The sequence below is a fragment of the Callospermophilus lateralis genome, chromosome X, assembly GCF_048772815.1.
Source record: "Callospermophilus lateralis isolate mCalLat2 chromosome X, mCalLat2.hap1, whole genome shotgun sequence".
Classification (NCBI taxonomy): Eukaryota; Metazoa; Chordata; class Mammalia; order Rodentia; family Sciuridae; genus Callospermophilus; species Callospermophilus lateralis.
The window spans coordinates 33,154,351-33,170,480 of record NC_135325.1 but is presented as its reverse complement, the minus strand read 5'-3'; the positions used below and the strand labels follow the sequence as shown (position 1 = coordinate 33,170,480).

The window sequence follows — 16,130 nt, the reverse complement described above, 5'->3', positions numbered from 1 at the left end:
AACAACTTGTCCACGTCCTTGCAAAGGGTTCCAGTTCATTTATTTTAAATCCTGGAAGACATTTCACAGAATGGTCTTAATACAATGTCTCCATACAATTCCCCCAAAGACAGATCTGATTTCTATGTTGTTTCTAGTCTTTTCCTCTTACAAACAGCAAGTCAGTAAAGCAAGAACAAAGGTCAGGCAGTTGTAGATAGATGAATGGGGTCAGCTCAGGAAGAAGGAAGTTGAATAGGGTTGGGAAAAAGGAAGAGGAATGGAATGTTAATACCTTCCGGACACATCCCCCTCACTCTTGGCCAAAGTCACCCGCTTCTGGGGTATTGGATGTTTTAATACCTTCCTGACCCTTCACCCTCCCGCAACCACTAACCAGAAAGTCACTTTCTGGGGAGATTGTCCCTTAATGCGTTTTCCCCAGGCAGCTTCCCCTGAATTGCCCGCCTGGGCGAGGATAAAGGGAGGGGTCGTGAGAAGTAAAAAAAAAAAAAAAAAAAAAAAAAAAAAAAAAAACCCGGAAATTATAAGAAGGACAAGATTCACCCACTCCCATGGACACTCAGCTCTGTGGGGAAGTCTGTGTTACTATTCTTTAAATAAAACTTTTTGGGCTGGGGCTGTGGCTCAGTGGGAGAGCGCTTGCCTTACAAGAGTGAGGCACTGAGTTCGATCCTCAGCACCACATTTTAAAAAAATTGATAAATAAAATTTTAAAAGGTAAAAACCAAAACAAACGAAACTTGTTTTCTCCACTTTCCTCGGCATTTCCAGGGAAGCAGAACTCGACACTGGAAACCGGTGGTAATATCGGAAGAGAAGAGATGTCTCCAAAGAAGGGTCTGGTCCAAGGAGTTCCTGGAGAGAGGGGGGAACCTGACTCTGGACCTGCAGGGATCTTGGTGTTAGGGTAGATGGTGCAAATATCCCCGTGAGACACAGCTCTGAGTTCAAGCAAAGGTTTACTAACAGAGAATATCTGCCAGGCTGCCCTTTTGCAAGGCGCAGCAGCCTGCTTGGGAAAAAAAAGCCTGTTAACTATATAGTCATGTACAATGGAGCAGTTAAAAAATAACCCCTCTGGTGCCGTAATGATTACTTGACATCTTTGTTGTGGTTTAGGTAGTTAGGGACTCTTTGGTGGTAGCCAAATGACAAGGTCATGCCTGGGTGGGCAGGTGCTGATTTTCAAAATGGAGTTACTTACTTTGGCCTAAGGACCTAATACTTGGCAGACGTGATGGAAAATAATTTCAGTATGCACCAGTCAAAGGCACAGACAGAGGTTTATTTAGGAAAGTAATACATATACAAGGAAGAATGGGGGCAGTCTCAAGACACAGACACCTTTGGGGTAAAGTGAAGAATATCATTCAGGGGAGAATGCAGGCTATACCCAGAGGGAGAGACAGACTTTTCCTGATTTCCTGACACACAGCTCCTAAAACCTGTGAACTCTCCAAAGTAGTGAGAGTATCTTTTGTATGCCAACGGGATGACTGGAGGCTGGGGGCACTAGCTCTCTTTCAGATAAGGGTTGGTCACCAGAAAGATGTAGGCAGGATTAGGGGGTTGAGACTTTCAACCCCTCCCTAACTTCCTAGGAGATGAAAGGAGCTGAAGGATAAATTGATCACCAATGGCCAAAGATTTATTTTTTTAATATTTATTTTTTAGTTTTGTTTAGGTGGACACAATATCTTTATTTTATTATTTTTAATGTGGTGCTGAGAATCGAACCCAGTGCCTCATGCATGCTAGGTGAGCGTGCTACTACTTGAGCCACATCCCCAGCCCTGGCCAAAGATTTATTGACTGTGCTTATATAATGAAACCTCCATAAAAACACAAAACGACTGAGTTCCAGGAGCCTCCAGAGAGCTGCACACATAGAGGTTTCTGGAGCAAGCACAGAAGCTCTGTGTCTTGCCAGGTGCATCTCTTTAATCTGCTGTTTATCTACATCATTTCTTGGTGTGTATGGTGTTGGGATTTAAACTCAGAGCTTTTTGGATACCACTCAAGTGTTCTACTACTAAACTACATCCGCAGCCCCATCTGTATCTTTGTAATATCCTTTATAACGAATGAGTAAGCAAGCCAGGTACCATAGACCACACCTTTAATTCCAGCAATTCAGGAAACTGAGGTAGGAGAATCACAAGCTCAAGACCAGCCTCATCAACTCACTGAGACCCCATTAAAAAATAAAAAGGGCTAGGGATGTAGCTCAGTGGTAAAACACCCCTGGGTTCAATTCCCAGTACCACAAAGAATAAAAATCTTAAAATGATGGACTGCGGTTGTGGCTCAGTGGTAGAGCAATTTCCTAGCATTTTTGAGGCACTGGGTTTGATCCTCAGCACCACGTAAAACTAAATAAATAAAATAAAGGTATTAAAAATACAATAACATTATTTTAAAAAAAAATTAAAAATGGGGTTGGGAATATAGTTCAGTTGGTAGAGTGCTTGCCTTACATACACAAGTCCCTGGGTTCAATCCCCAGCACCTCAAAAAAAATTTTTTTAAATGAGTAAATGAGTAAGCATAAGTATTTCCCTAGTTCTGTGAGATACTCTAGCTTTTATTTGTTCATTTATTCATTCATTCATTTATTTTTCAGTCCTAGGGATTGAACCCAGAGGCATCTACCACTGAGCTGCTTCCCCAGACTTTTTCTTATTTATTTTGAGACAGGTTCTCGCTAAGTTGCCCAGGCTGGCCTCCAACTTGCAATCATCTTGTCTCAGCCTCCCAAGTCACTAACAGGTGTATGCCACCCCACCCCCTTGCTCTAAAAGATTAAATGAATGCTAGGAGGGCATCCTGGAAACCAGATTTGTACCTGGTCAGTCAGAAGCACAGTTAAAACAATATGAGGGCTGGGGTTGTGACTCAGTGGTAGAGTGCTTGCCTAGCACACGTGAGGCCCTGGGTTCAATCCTCAGCACCACATAAAAATGAAGTAAAGATATTGTGTTTAATATGAGAAGCAGGTACAGTGGTGCTTTCTTGTAATTCCAGAGACTTGGGAGACTGAAGCAGAAGGATCTCAAGTTCAAGGCCGGCCTCAGCAACTTAGCAAGGCCCTTAGCAACATTGTGAGACCTCTCTCTAAATAAAATTTAAAAAGTGCTAGGTGTGTGGCTCAGTGGTAAAGCATCCTGAGTTCAATCCCCAGTATGGCAAATAAATAAATAAATAGATAAATAAAATAATATGGGGCTTGTGATTGACATCTGAAGTCAGGGACCAGTCTTGTGGAACTAAGCCATCAACCTGTGGGATGTTATGCTCTCTCCAGGTAGATGGTGTCAGAATTGGATTGAAATGGAGGACATGTAGCAATTGTTCACTGGAGAACCTTCTGCAGAGAGGTATTTAGTGACTGTGTGGGAGGAGAGAAGAGAGTAGGAAATGTGCTTTTGGCTTTTCCTATATCACATCAGACTGAGAGGGGCATAGTCATCAGTTGCCGACCAGAGGGCCATGATGGTAGAAGAGATAATAGAGACCAGAGTTAAAGAAATATAAGAGTTGGGAACTGGTAGTAAACTGTTGACAGAAGCCCATATTCAAGGGCAGACCAGAATATTGTTAATGGTGAAAGAATTGAGAGAGATGTAGGTATGAGGTCAGACCTAAGAGGCATCAATGGTTTAAAAATAGAGGCATGTAGTTCAAACAATATAGCACAGACCCAGGCTGGGGGTATAGCTCAATGGCAGAACTTTTGCCTGGCATGCACAAGGCCCTGGGTTCATTCTCCAGCAATGAAAAAAAAGATAGCATGGACCCATTTCTCCCTCTTCCTTCCTGCTAAGCACAAGTATCAACTGTGGAAATAATACAAGGGACAACCAAAGGAACGTTATGAAAAGTGGTAAGAAGATGGTGTGAGGCAGGATATATGGGGTTGAAAGTTGGTGATGGTACCAGGCATGGTGGTACATGCCTGTAATCACAGCAGCTGCAGAGGCTGAGGCAGGAGGATTATAAATTTGAGGCCAGCCTCTACAACTTGGCCTTAAGCAAATTAGCAAGACCCTAGGGTGAGGCAGCCAGCGCCTTGTTAGGGAGTTCTTCCTGCCAAGGAGGGTGTAAGCCACCTAAGAAATTTAAGTCTAGAATAATTAGTGAAGAACAAAAGACAAAGTCAGAATTAGATTTAAAGGATGGAGTGCCTCATAGGTTCAGTCCACAAAGGAGCTGGAGCTAGACAATTAGAAAATGGCTCCTGTGGTTTATTTAAGGGGATACATCAAAGGCAGGGATAATGTTTCAGGGTTAGAGTCTTGCTTCATGAGGTCTTGTAGTCAGCAAGTTTATTGGCATCTTGGCAGGTCACACCCATCTCTGAGGACTGTGCAGCTATAGCAGGTCACCCCATCTCCAGTGCTGTGTGGGACCAGGCAGAGCTAAATAGGGCTCATAATGCATCTGGGCAGTCAGCCAGAGGAAATGTCCACTGGAAGTTCCCAGATACCAGATTCTCCTATTCATTAGGCTGTGATGCATGATATAGTCCACACAGCCCATGGATGGCTCTCAACAAGACCCTGTCTCAAATAAAAAGGGCTGAGGGTGTAGCTCAATGATAGAGCACCCCTGGGTTCAATCCCTAATACTAAAAAGAAAAAAACAAGTTGGTGATGTTTAACAGAAATGCACTACATATGCTGTGCTTAATTAGCAGAAGCTGGGTGCAGTGGCACATGCCTGTAATCTCAAGGATCAAGAGGCTGAGACAGGAGGATTGCAAGTTCAAAGCCAGCCTCAGCAAAACCGAGGCGCTAAGTAACTCAGTGAGACTCTGTCTCTACATAAAATACAAAATAGGGGCCTGGGGTTGTGGCTCAGTGGTAGAATGCTCACCTAGCATGTACAATGCACTGGGTTCAAGCCTCAGCACCACATAAATGTGGTGCTGAGTTCAATCCCCAGTACACCCTTCCCCCTCCAAAAAAATAAATAAATAAACAACACATAAAACTAGGATGGTAAGGAAGGAGGCTGGAGGGGAAATAGAGCAGAATGAAATGTTGCAAGCAGTTAACTCACACAATAGCACTAAAATCTATAGATGTGGCAGATCCAAAGTTCATGCACCTGAATAGCTCCTTGACAAATAAGAGGTGGGGGGAGGAGTTGGCCTAACCAACAGACAGAAATATCTCTGTTAAGAAACAGTAACTTTGGTAAAGTAGATCTGTGTACATGTCAGAATATATTCACCCCAAGAAAGCTTTCCCCCAAGTAGGCTTTTCTGTCACAAAAGAACAAAGGAAGTTGGGCACAACTAAAGGTATATTCTTTTTATTGTTTAGTTGTAGATGGACACAATACCTTTTGTTTTATTTATTTATTTTTATGTGGTGCTGAGGATCGAACCCAGTTCCTCACACATGCTAGGCGAGCGCTCTACCACTGAGCTACAGCCCCAGCCCCAAAGGTATATTTCTATAAATAACCCAATAGAAGACAGTAAAATCTAAGTTATGTTGGGGAAGACTGTGCACCCCATAATACTCAGGCAATGAGAAACCAAGGCAGGGACCTTGTGCACTGGGGGACAACATGCTGATTGTAACCATTCTGGGGTCTGTGGCATTCACCTGGCATTCTATTTTGCAACACTGTCATTAAAGTCTCACTTTTTTTCCCCCTGCCCTGTACCTATGTCTCCGAGCCCATTCCTTGGATTTGGGTAGGTGAATGTGTTTCTCACAAATCCCTGGTACCAAAAAAAAAAAAAAAAGATAATTGTTAGAGACAGGAGTATAGAGTTAAAGTTTAAGTTGGAGATGTTTAAAAGAAAGCCCTGCATGCTTTGTACTTAAGATGAATGGTAAAAAGGCCTCTGACTATATCTATTATTCAAGATAAACAACAAGAAAACATCAAGCAGATGCAAGTAGATCTGACCACAACCCCCTGAGAGAAAGTAATGGGGACTTTCATTTAAATGCATTTATTTCCATGTTAAAAGATATGCCCAAGGGGGAGACCCAGTACAATTTTAGGCACATTTTGAAATCTGTAAACATTTTTGAGTGTGTAAGTTGATGCAGACTGCAGGCAAAGTAAGAGGTAACCCCATACTTATGAATATGTTAATATCTAGCCCCCAAACATGTGTGTGCTATTCATCCCTGACTTCCCTGCTACTCTGCCTTATGGCATAGCCACCTTGTCACCCTTAATCAATTCAATAAGTGATTCTTTCTTTTATTTATTTATGTGGTGCTGAGAATCAAACCCAGTGCCACATGCATGCAAGACAAGCGCCCTACCACTGAGCCGCAACCCCAGCCCTCAATAAGTGATTCTTTATAAGTCTCTCTTTTTTAGCTCTGTTTAATTATTTTTTATACTGCAGATTGAACCCATGGGTTCTGTACCACTGAACTACATCTACATCCCCAGACATTTTAATTTTTTTTTTCTAATTTTGAGACAGGTTATGCAGGCTGGCTTCTAACTTGCTATCCTGCCTCAGCCTCCTGAGTCCCTGGGATTCCAGATGTGTGCTGCTACTCCTGTCTCTGTTTAATTTTTATCCTGCATGAGCTAAAGGACCCACAAAAATAGCAACACGTGAACTCATTTAGTATTCTAGGACTGAGGGAACACTAAAACTGTAGGGTATCTTACACTCCCCACCAACTGACCAAAGAGGGCAACTCAAGCTCAGCATTTGCCAATCCTGATCCTAGCAACAGACAGCAGCCCAAAAAGGCCCATTCTCCCCTGGGTCAAGTAGAGGTCCCTCTGACAGCAGGAGACAAGTCCAACACCAACAGGGAGGGAGATGGAACAGGAGCCCAAAACAGAAATGGCCATGGGGAAGTGCTCTGCTTTCCCACGGAGGCTCAAAACTCTCCTCTCCCAGCAGGGGTTCCCAGGCAGCCAGGCAGAACCAGTAGGAGGAACTCAACCACAGCAAGAGGCCAGGCCTGGAAAATCTCTTACTTTCAAAGCCTTGAAGACATGAGACTTTTGAGACTTTCTTATCCCAATGGGAGGCACAGGGCTGGGGTGAAAGAGAAATGACCCAACCTCAGCAGATGGACTGATTTAGAAAACTTGCCAAGAGATACTGGGAGAGATAGGAAGAACCAACTGAAGGGACCCAGCTACAACAAACATCCTGACAGGAAGTCTCTTTGACCTTGCATGGCTGAGACTCTTGATGTCTGCCCAGACACATGGGTAGCAGGAAGGCCTTGATAGAAGGATCCCATCACAACCCTCCACCATCAAGAAGCACCTGAAGGCCTGGCCTGTAGAAATTCCTCCCAACCACTCAGCAAGTGGGAGTCAGAGAGACACCAGATAGACCAGGCCGACAAAAATAACACCACAAAGTCTCTAAGACAGAAACTGCCATTGGAACCACAGCACAAAAAACTAGGCCAAAACCTGCATGCTAAACCTAAACAGGATGACTGCCTGCTAAAATTAGAAATTTAAATAGGACCCAGAAGGGCTGGGGATATAGCATGTGGTAGAACACTTGCCTAGCATGTGTGAGGCCGTGGGTTCAATCCAGCACTGAAATAAATAAATAGGACCCCAAGTTTCCTAACATAATAGACAAAATGATAAGGATATATCTTAAAAATTAAAAAGAGAATTATCATGTGGTCCAACAATATATAGCCAAGCAAAATAAAATCAGTATGTCAAAGAGACATCATACAGATTATAAAGGAAGAAATAAAACTGTTCCTATTTGTAAATGACATGTCTATGTTAAAATGACCCCAAAATCTCTAGAGGGCTGGAGACTTGGCTTAGTGGTATAGCACTGCTTAGCATATGCAAAGCCCAGCAATGCAAAAAATTCCTGGAGGCTGGGGGTGTAGCTCAGTGATAGAGTACTTGTTTAGCATACACAAGCAATCCTAAATTCTATGCCCAACATCCCCCCAAAAAAATCCTAGAAGTAACCAGAATTCAGTGAGGTTGCTGGGTATAAAACCAACAAGCAAAACCAATCACATTTCTATATACTAACAATAAACATATGGAAACTGAAATTAAAAATACAATATGGGCCAGGCCTAGTGGTACAAGCCTATAATCCCAGCAGCTCAGGAGGCTGAGGCAGGAGGATCAGGAGTTCAAAGCCAGCCTGTAAGGATCATCTGCCATAGACATGCTGGGACTCACTGACTTGCTGGCCATAAGGAACAGCAGCCATAGGCATTCTTAGTCTTGTCTAGTTGCAATTGATAAGGAGCTGTAAGGGGCACTAGCTATAGGCACACTTAACAATGACTGGTTACAATTGATAGGGAGCACAGTTCCATGGACATGCGCAAAGAACATGTCCTATTACAATTACATCATCGCACTGGACATAACCAATGGACATTGACTTTCATTGGGTGTAAACAATCACCAATGTACACGACCAACTTGGAACTATATTTAAATCACTTGTCCTACCACATCAACAAAGCTGCTCCAAGGATATCAGTGAGACTGGCTGCCTTGATATCCGTCCCCAGATTGATCCCACCATTCCCTGACATCCAACCGTTGGTTGGAGAGAACCACCAGACAATGACAATGTCTGCTCTTTGGCTAAGAGAAGTCCCCTGGCATCAGAGGTATTTTGGGACTTGTGGTTGCCCTAGAATTGTGTGACTTGCTTCTGGTATTAATTAGTGTGCATTAAATGCTAGTCGGGTGCTCTAGCACACGCAACACTTTTTGCATTAATTGTTTAGGTTTGATGATTGGTGTGATCAAATATACCCTTGAATTTAAAGACAATCTGCCTCTGAGTAATTATTAACAGCGCCGCTTGCGACACAGCCTCAGCAAAACCGAGGTGCTAAGCAACTCAGTGAGACCCTGTCGCTAAATAAATTACAAAATAGGGCTGGAGACGTGGCTCAGAGGTCAAATGCCCCTGAGTTCAATCCCCCACAAAAAATACAATATGGTTTTTAACTGGTCCTGAGAAAACGAAATACTTGGAGCCTGACACCATAGCACATGCCTGAATTGCTGTGACAACTCAAGAGGCTGAGGCAGGAGAATCACAAGTTCAAGGTCAGCCTCAGCAACTTAGCAAGATCCTGCTCATAAATAAATAAATAAATGGGCTGGAGATGTACTTCAATGGTCAGGCACCCATATGTTCAATCCCCAGGAAACAGAAGAAATGAGAGAGGAGGGAGAAATGAAATATTTGACACCCAGATGATACAAATTTTTAAATGTTGATGAAATAATGGAAGACCTAAATAAATGGAAAGGCAATATAAGGCTCATGTATTGGGAAGCTCAACACAGCTAAAATGTCAATTTTCCTTAAACTGATACATAGGTTTAATGAAATTCCTATCCATATCCCAGCAAAAATTTTTGTAAAAAATTAATAATAATAATTTTCTCAAATCAACATGGGAAAACAAAGGAACCAGATAAGTAAAACAATTTTGAGAAAGAATAACCAAATGGGAAGAATCACTCTATCACTCTACTCAACATTAGAGCTTATCATACAGCTACATTAACCATAATACTTTGCATTTGCATTTAATTTTCAGAACCTTGCAGTGTTTTGTTTGTTTGTTTGTTTGCTTGGCCTATCTGGTGCTTCCAGGGCTTCCACTTGTTCAGGCTGAGCTGCCTGAATAGGCAAAAGGGATTTTGTTGTTGTTGTTATTGTTGATGGACACAATACTTTTATTTTGTTTATTTTTTAATTTTATTTATTTTTATGTGGTGCTGAGTATCAAACCCAGTGCCTCACACATACTAGGTAAGCACTCTACCACTGAGCTACAACTCCAGCCCTGGTAGAAGGGATTTCTACAGAGTGTTTACGGGTGGATGCATACACACATAAATCAATGGAATAGAATAGAGTTTTTTTTGTTGTTGTTGGTTTTTTTTTTGGTAGTACTGAGTAATTGAATCCAGGAGTGCTTTACCACTGAGCCACAACCCTCAACCTTTTCATATTTTATTTTGAGACAGGCTGTCATTAAGTTGCTGAGGGTCTTGCTAAGTTTCTGAAGCTGGCTTTGAACATGTGATCCTCCTGTTTCAGCCTCCTAAGTAGTTATAATTATAGGCCTGCATCACCATGCGTGGCTGAATAGAGAATTCAGAAAAGGCCTCCCACAAATATGACCAATTATTTTGACAAACTCACAAAAACAATTCAATGTAGAAAGATTGCATTTTCAATAAATAGTCCTAGAATAAATCCACATCCATAGGCAAAGAAAATGAACCCCAATCTAAGGCTTGTCTTACATATAAGTTAGCTAATGCAGAATGTAAAATGTAAAACTATAAAATTTTTAGGAAAAAAATAGAGTTCTTAAGCCTGACAGAAGAAATATGATTTATAAAAGAAGAAATTGATCAATTGCATCTCATCAAAATTAAAAACTCTGGATTGGGGGTGTAGCTCAGTGGTAGAGCACTTCCCTAGTATGCATGAGGCCCTGGGTTCAATCCCCAGCACCCTCAAAAAATAATAAATAAAGATAAAATAAAGGACTGGGGTTGTGGCTCAGCAGTAGAGCACTTGCCTAGCACGTGAGGCCCTGGGTTTGACCCTCAGCACCACATAACAATAAATAAATAAAATAAAGGTATTGTGTCCAACTATAATTTAAAAATTAAAAAAATATATTTTAAAAAAAGATAAAATAAAAGCCCTTATTCTGCGAAATCTTGTTTGAAGATAGAAGATGAAAAGATGAGTTACAGATTTGGAAGATATACTGGAAAATTACATAGATCTCACAAAGGACTCATTTCTAGAATATATAAGGAACTCTCAAAACTCAAGAGTGTAAAAATAAATAATCCAAATAGAAAATAGGCAAAAGATACAAAGAGACATTTCCCCAAAGAGGGTAATATATACAGATGGCAGATATATACATGAAGTGATGTTCACTATCGTTAGCTGTATACAAGTTTAGCCTCCACATATCAGAACAGCTGAAATGAAATAAAGTGACAACACCAAATGCTGTCAAGGATAGGAAGAAACTTGATCATTCTTACACTGCTGGTGGGAATGTAAAATGTAACACCTATTCTGCCAATTCTGGGTTTTGTTTTGTTTTCAGAGCTGGGGATTAAACCCAATGCCTCTAGCATGTTAGGCAAGGGTATGTTCACTCAGCTGCACCGGAACCCCGTGGCACAGACACTCTGGGAAATAGTTTGGCTATGTCTTATAAAACTAAACATGTAGCTGGGCATGGTGACACACTCCTGTAATCCCAGTGACTCAAGAGGCTGAGGCAGAAGGATCACAGGTTCAAAGCCAGCCTCAGCAATTTAGCATGGCCCTAAGCAACTTAGTGAGACCCTGTCTCTAAATAAAAAATAAAAACGGCTGGGGATGTGGCTCAGTGGTTAAGGACCCCTGGGTTCAATCCCTAATATGAAAAAAAGGAAAGAAAGAAAAAGGAAGGAAGGAAGGAAGGAAGGAAGGAAGGAAGAAAGAAAGAAAGAAAGAAAGAAAGAAAACTGAACATGTAATGCAATAATTGCATTCTTGGGCATTTATCCCAGAGGGATGAAAATGAAAATGTATGTTTACACAAAACCTATTCACAAATGCTTATAGCAGCTTTACTTCTAAAAGCCAAAAACTGGAATTGGCCCAGATATCCATCGAAAGGTGTACTGTTGGGCTGAGGACATAGCTCAGTTGGTAGAGTGCTTGCCTCACATGCACAAGGCCCTGGGTTCAATCCCCAGCACCACATAAAGTGCACTGTTAAGAAAACTGGTATATCCATACTATGGAATACTGCTTATGTATAAAAGGGGACAAATTCTTGGTATATACAATTGAGTGGAATGCTCAGTGAAAATACTCAAATTCCAAAAGTTATATAATAATAATGTATAATTCTATATGACATTCTCAAATGACAAAATTGTGGAGATGGAAATCAGATTAAATGTTGCTAAGAATTAGGGACTAAAGTGGCATCATGTGGAGTGGACTATAAGGAGAGCATGAAGGAGATCTTTTGTATTCTAATTGTGGTGGTGATTAAACAATTTTACAAATATGACAAAATTGCATCAATCTAATCACAGATACAGACATAAAATTTTAATTTTTTTCATACTGGGGTGTTGAGAGCCACAGCCGAAGGGGCCCCAGCAAACTTTCAGACTGCCAGCTGATGAGCTGAAGGGGCCCCAGCAAATTTTCAGACTGCCAGCTGATGATTGGCTCACAGCGGCCCCAGCAACATCTAGCTGATTGGCTCCTCTGCGGTGATGCTCATTGGGCTGTTTCCCTGCCCTTTCAGACCACGGAGCTGCTCATTGGGGGACTTTTTTGGCTCCGCCCATGCGACCCAGCCAATCGGCCTCAAGAGCAGGAGGATTGTGGGAGGAAGAGGTTGTTGGGGTGTGTGGCTTGTGGGAAGCCGGTGGTGGCAGTTGGGCTCTGAGGGTTTTTTCCTAAGGAGCTGTTTTGTTTATGTTGTGTGGTTCTAAAAATAAAGTTAGTTTCTTTTGACAAGTGGCTCCTGAATTGTGCCCAGCCAGACTGCGGCATTTGGTGGCTCGCACGGGGAGCGACTGAGGGTAAGTAAACCGCTCGCCCCTGAGGGCAGGGTGAGAGGATGGGTAGCCATTTTAAGATTCCTCTTTTGTTTTGCTTCATTTTTGTTTTAAGTTGCCTGTCCCTGGAGATGAGTGAGACGGAAGAAAAACCGCTCACTTCTGAGGAAAAACTATTTACATCTGAGGAACAGATAGGGAGAAAGGACGGATGCACATGTAAGGAGGATAGAAAGGCTATAATGAATTTTTGTTGTTCCATTTTTATTTCATTCTGTCTCGGTTTTGTTTGGCGTCATCTTGTTGGGTTGTATTATAGTAGAAATACGGGATCAGAAACTAGTAAAAAACAAACTGAAAGAGTGTTAAGTAAATTGTTAGAGGAAGAAGGCATCTCAGTAAAATCAAGAACAGTCAGGGCATACGTTGATACAATGCAAAAATGTAGCCCATGGCTTTTTAAGGAGGAGTTATTAAATATATCACAATGGAACCATCATGGTGAGGATTTAAAAAGAATAGAAAAGAACAGCCCAGGAACTCTGCCAGCTGGCACATTGGCATTGTGGGCATTGGTATCTGGTTTTCTTAGTCCAAAACCTTCAATTCAGACAAAGGTAGAGGAAGGAGAAGACATATTGATTCAAGTAAATGAGGAGGTCTCTCAGTCAGAAAGAGGAAAAGATTCAAGTAAAAGAGAAGGTCTTTCGAGCTAATCAGACAGAGAAAGAAAGTTTAGAGCAGAAAAAGCCATCAGGGGGAAAGTTACAAAAGGAGACTGCTACTAAAACCTTTCTATCACCAGAGGGCTTAAGTGTCCAACCAACAGCACCACCTCTACAGGAGACTGCTACTAACACCTTTCTATCACCAGAGGACGTAAGTGTCCAACTGACAAGGCCACCTTCATATGCTGAGAGGCCCCCAACCCCCGCAGTGGATAGTTCAGATCCTGAGACAGGATCTCAAGTATTAACATGCCCTGTATTTGAGGTAGGAGGGCAGCGAATTTACCATACTTTAAATTTCAAAACAGTGAAGCAGCTAAAAGAGGCTGTAACAACCTATGGTCCTCAAGCACCCTTCACTGTAAGCTTGGTCGAATCCATTACCAACTTGAACATGACGCCAGCAGATTGGGCTAATATGTGTAAAGCTGTGCTAAATGGAGGACAATACCTGTTATGGAAGGTTGCCAATGAGGAATTTTGCAAGGAGACGGCTAGGCGAAATGCAGCAGCTGGTTATCCTCAGAGAAATCTAGATATGTTGTTAGGAAAGGGACCTTATGAGGATCAGCAGCAACAAATTGCATATGATCCTGGTGTATATTTACAAATTGCTGTAGATGCAGTTAAGGCATGGAAGACTTTACAAGGACATGGAGGTTTACAAGGTCAATTATCTAAGATAATACAAGGAACTAATGAATCTTATGCTGAATTTGTAGATAGGCTTATTCAAACAGCTACCAGAGTTTTTGGGAATACAGAACAAGCAATGCCATTAATAAAACAACTGGCTTATGACCAAGCGAATCGTTGGTGCAGAGATATCATTAGACCATGGAAACATGAAGATTTAAACACATATATTAAATTATGTAGAGACATTAATGAACAAGCGCAAGTCATGGCAGCTGCAGTAAGGCTTTAGATGCCAGAGACATTAATGAACAAGGGAAAATTGTGGCAGCTGCAGTAAAACAGGCTTTAGATGCCAGAGACATTAATGAACAAGGGCAAATTGTGGCAGCTGCAGTAAAACAGGCTTTAGATTCCAGGCCAAGAACATGCTACAATTGTGAACAAACAGGACATTTTAAAAGGAATTGACCCATAGGAGGAGGGTTTAACAAAACTAGGTATCAAAGGAGTAGAATACCGGGTATTTGCCCACGATGCCGTAGAGGGAGACATTGGGCTAATGAATGCCGTTCTCAAACCACCATAGAGGGTACTCCATTATCAAAAAACGAACAAGAACCAAGTGTTTATCCACGATATCGTGGAGAAAGGCATTGGGCTCCATTGCCAAAAAATGGACAGGGGGGCCCAATGCTCCGGGGCCCCAAACCACAAATATACGGAGCACTGGAGGAACCCAGCAACCCCATCAGGGTAGTGCCCAGGACACATTGTCCATCAGATCCCTCATCAGACAAACCAGAGGGAGTGCAGGGTTGGACATCTGTGCCTCTGCCAGAGCAGTACTAACTCCAGAGATGGGAGTTCAAATCATTCCCACAGGGGTGAAAGGACCTCTTCCCAAAGGAACAGTAGGCTTATTATTGGGACGCAGCTCTTCTACTCTAAAAGGACTTATGATAAGTCCTGGGGTAATTGATCCCGATTATGAAGGTGAAATAAAAATTATAGCCAGTTCTCCAAATGGTATATCAGTAATTTCACCAGGAGATAGAATAGTACAGTTACTAATAATACCAAGCCTACATGATAAATTTTCCAGTCGTGCTATAGAAAGAGGTTCCAAGGGATTAGGCTCCACAGGTGTAGATTGGGCTATGCTGTCTTTAAATTTAGATTCTCACCCCATGCTAAAACTAAATATTCAAGGACATGAATTTAATGGGCTACTGGATACAGGTGCAGACCTTAGCATCATCTCTCGTCAAGAATGGCCAAAACATTGGCCATTACAACAAGCCACTCAAACGCTTCGAGGCCTAGGAGTGGCGACTAATCCCCATAGAAGTGCAATGGTATTAGATTGGAAGGATCCTGAAGGATGTGAAGGAACTATACAGCCATATGTATTGGATCATCTTCCTATAAATTTATGGGGACGAGATGTCCTAGATCAATTAGGTTTGACATTAACAAATAACATCAACCAAAATGCACCCACTATTATGACTAGACAAGGTTTTAGGAAAGGAAAAAGATTAGGAAAACAAGAACAAGGTATAGCAGCACCAATACAAATAGATCAAGGAACAGACAGACATGGGTTGGATTTTCAGAAAGGGCCACTGAGACAATAAAAATTACTTGGAAATCAGAAAGACCAGTATGGGTTCCTCAGTGGCCCCTGACTAAAGAAAAGATATTAGCAGCCCATGATCTGGTCAAACAACAATTAGCAGAAGGACATATACAACCTTCTGTATCTCCCCATAATACTCCCATTTTTGTCATCAAAAAGAAATCTGGTAAATGGTGATTATTGCAAGATTTAAGAGCCATTAATAATGAGATGGTTATTATGGGACCTGCTCAATCAGGGATTCCTCAATTGTCTGCTTTGCCAAAAACTTGGTATGTTTTAGTTATAGATATTAAAGATTGTTTTTTTTCAATTCCAATTCATCCTGAGGATAGTCCACGTTTTGCATTTACTATCCCTGCACTGAATCATGAAGGTCCTGATCAGAGATATGAATGGAAAGTACTCCCTCAAGGGATGGCTAACAGCCCAACAATGTGTCAAATTTATGTTAACAAAGCAATCCAGCCACTTAGAAATCAAAATCCTGAACTACAAATATTTCACTATATGGATGATGTATTATTAGCACACAAAGCTAAAAACAC

General features: G+C 41.7%; 1 protein-coding gene and 1 non-coding gene across 2 annotated transcripts in view; one reads left to right on the top strand and one right to left on the bottom strand.

Moving 5' to 3' along the window:
• LOC143639426 (uncharacterized) overlaps positions 1–16,130 on the bottom strand; it is an 831,269-nt gene that overhangs the window by 40,122 nt on the left and 775,017 nt on the right.
• Positions 10,432–10,503, top strand: Trnat-agu (transfer RNA threonine (anticodon AGU)). Its single transcript has one exon. It is a non-coding gene; the product is annotated as a tRNA-Thr (tRNA).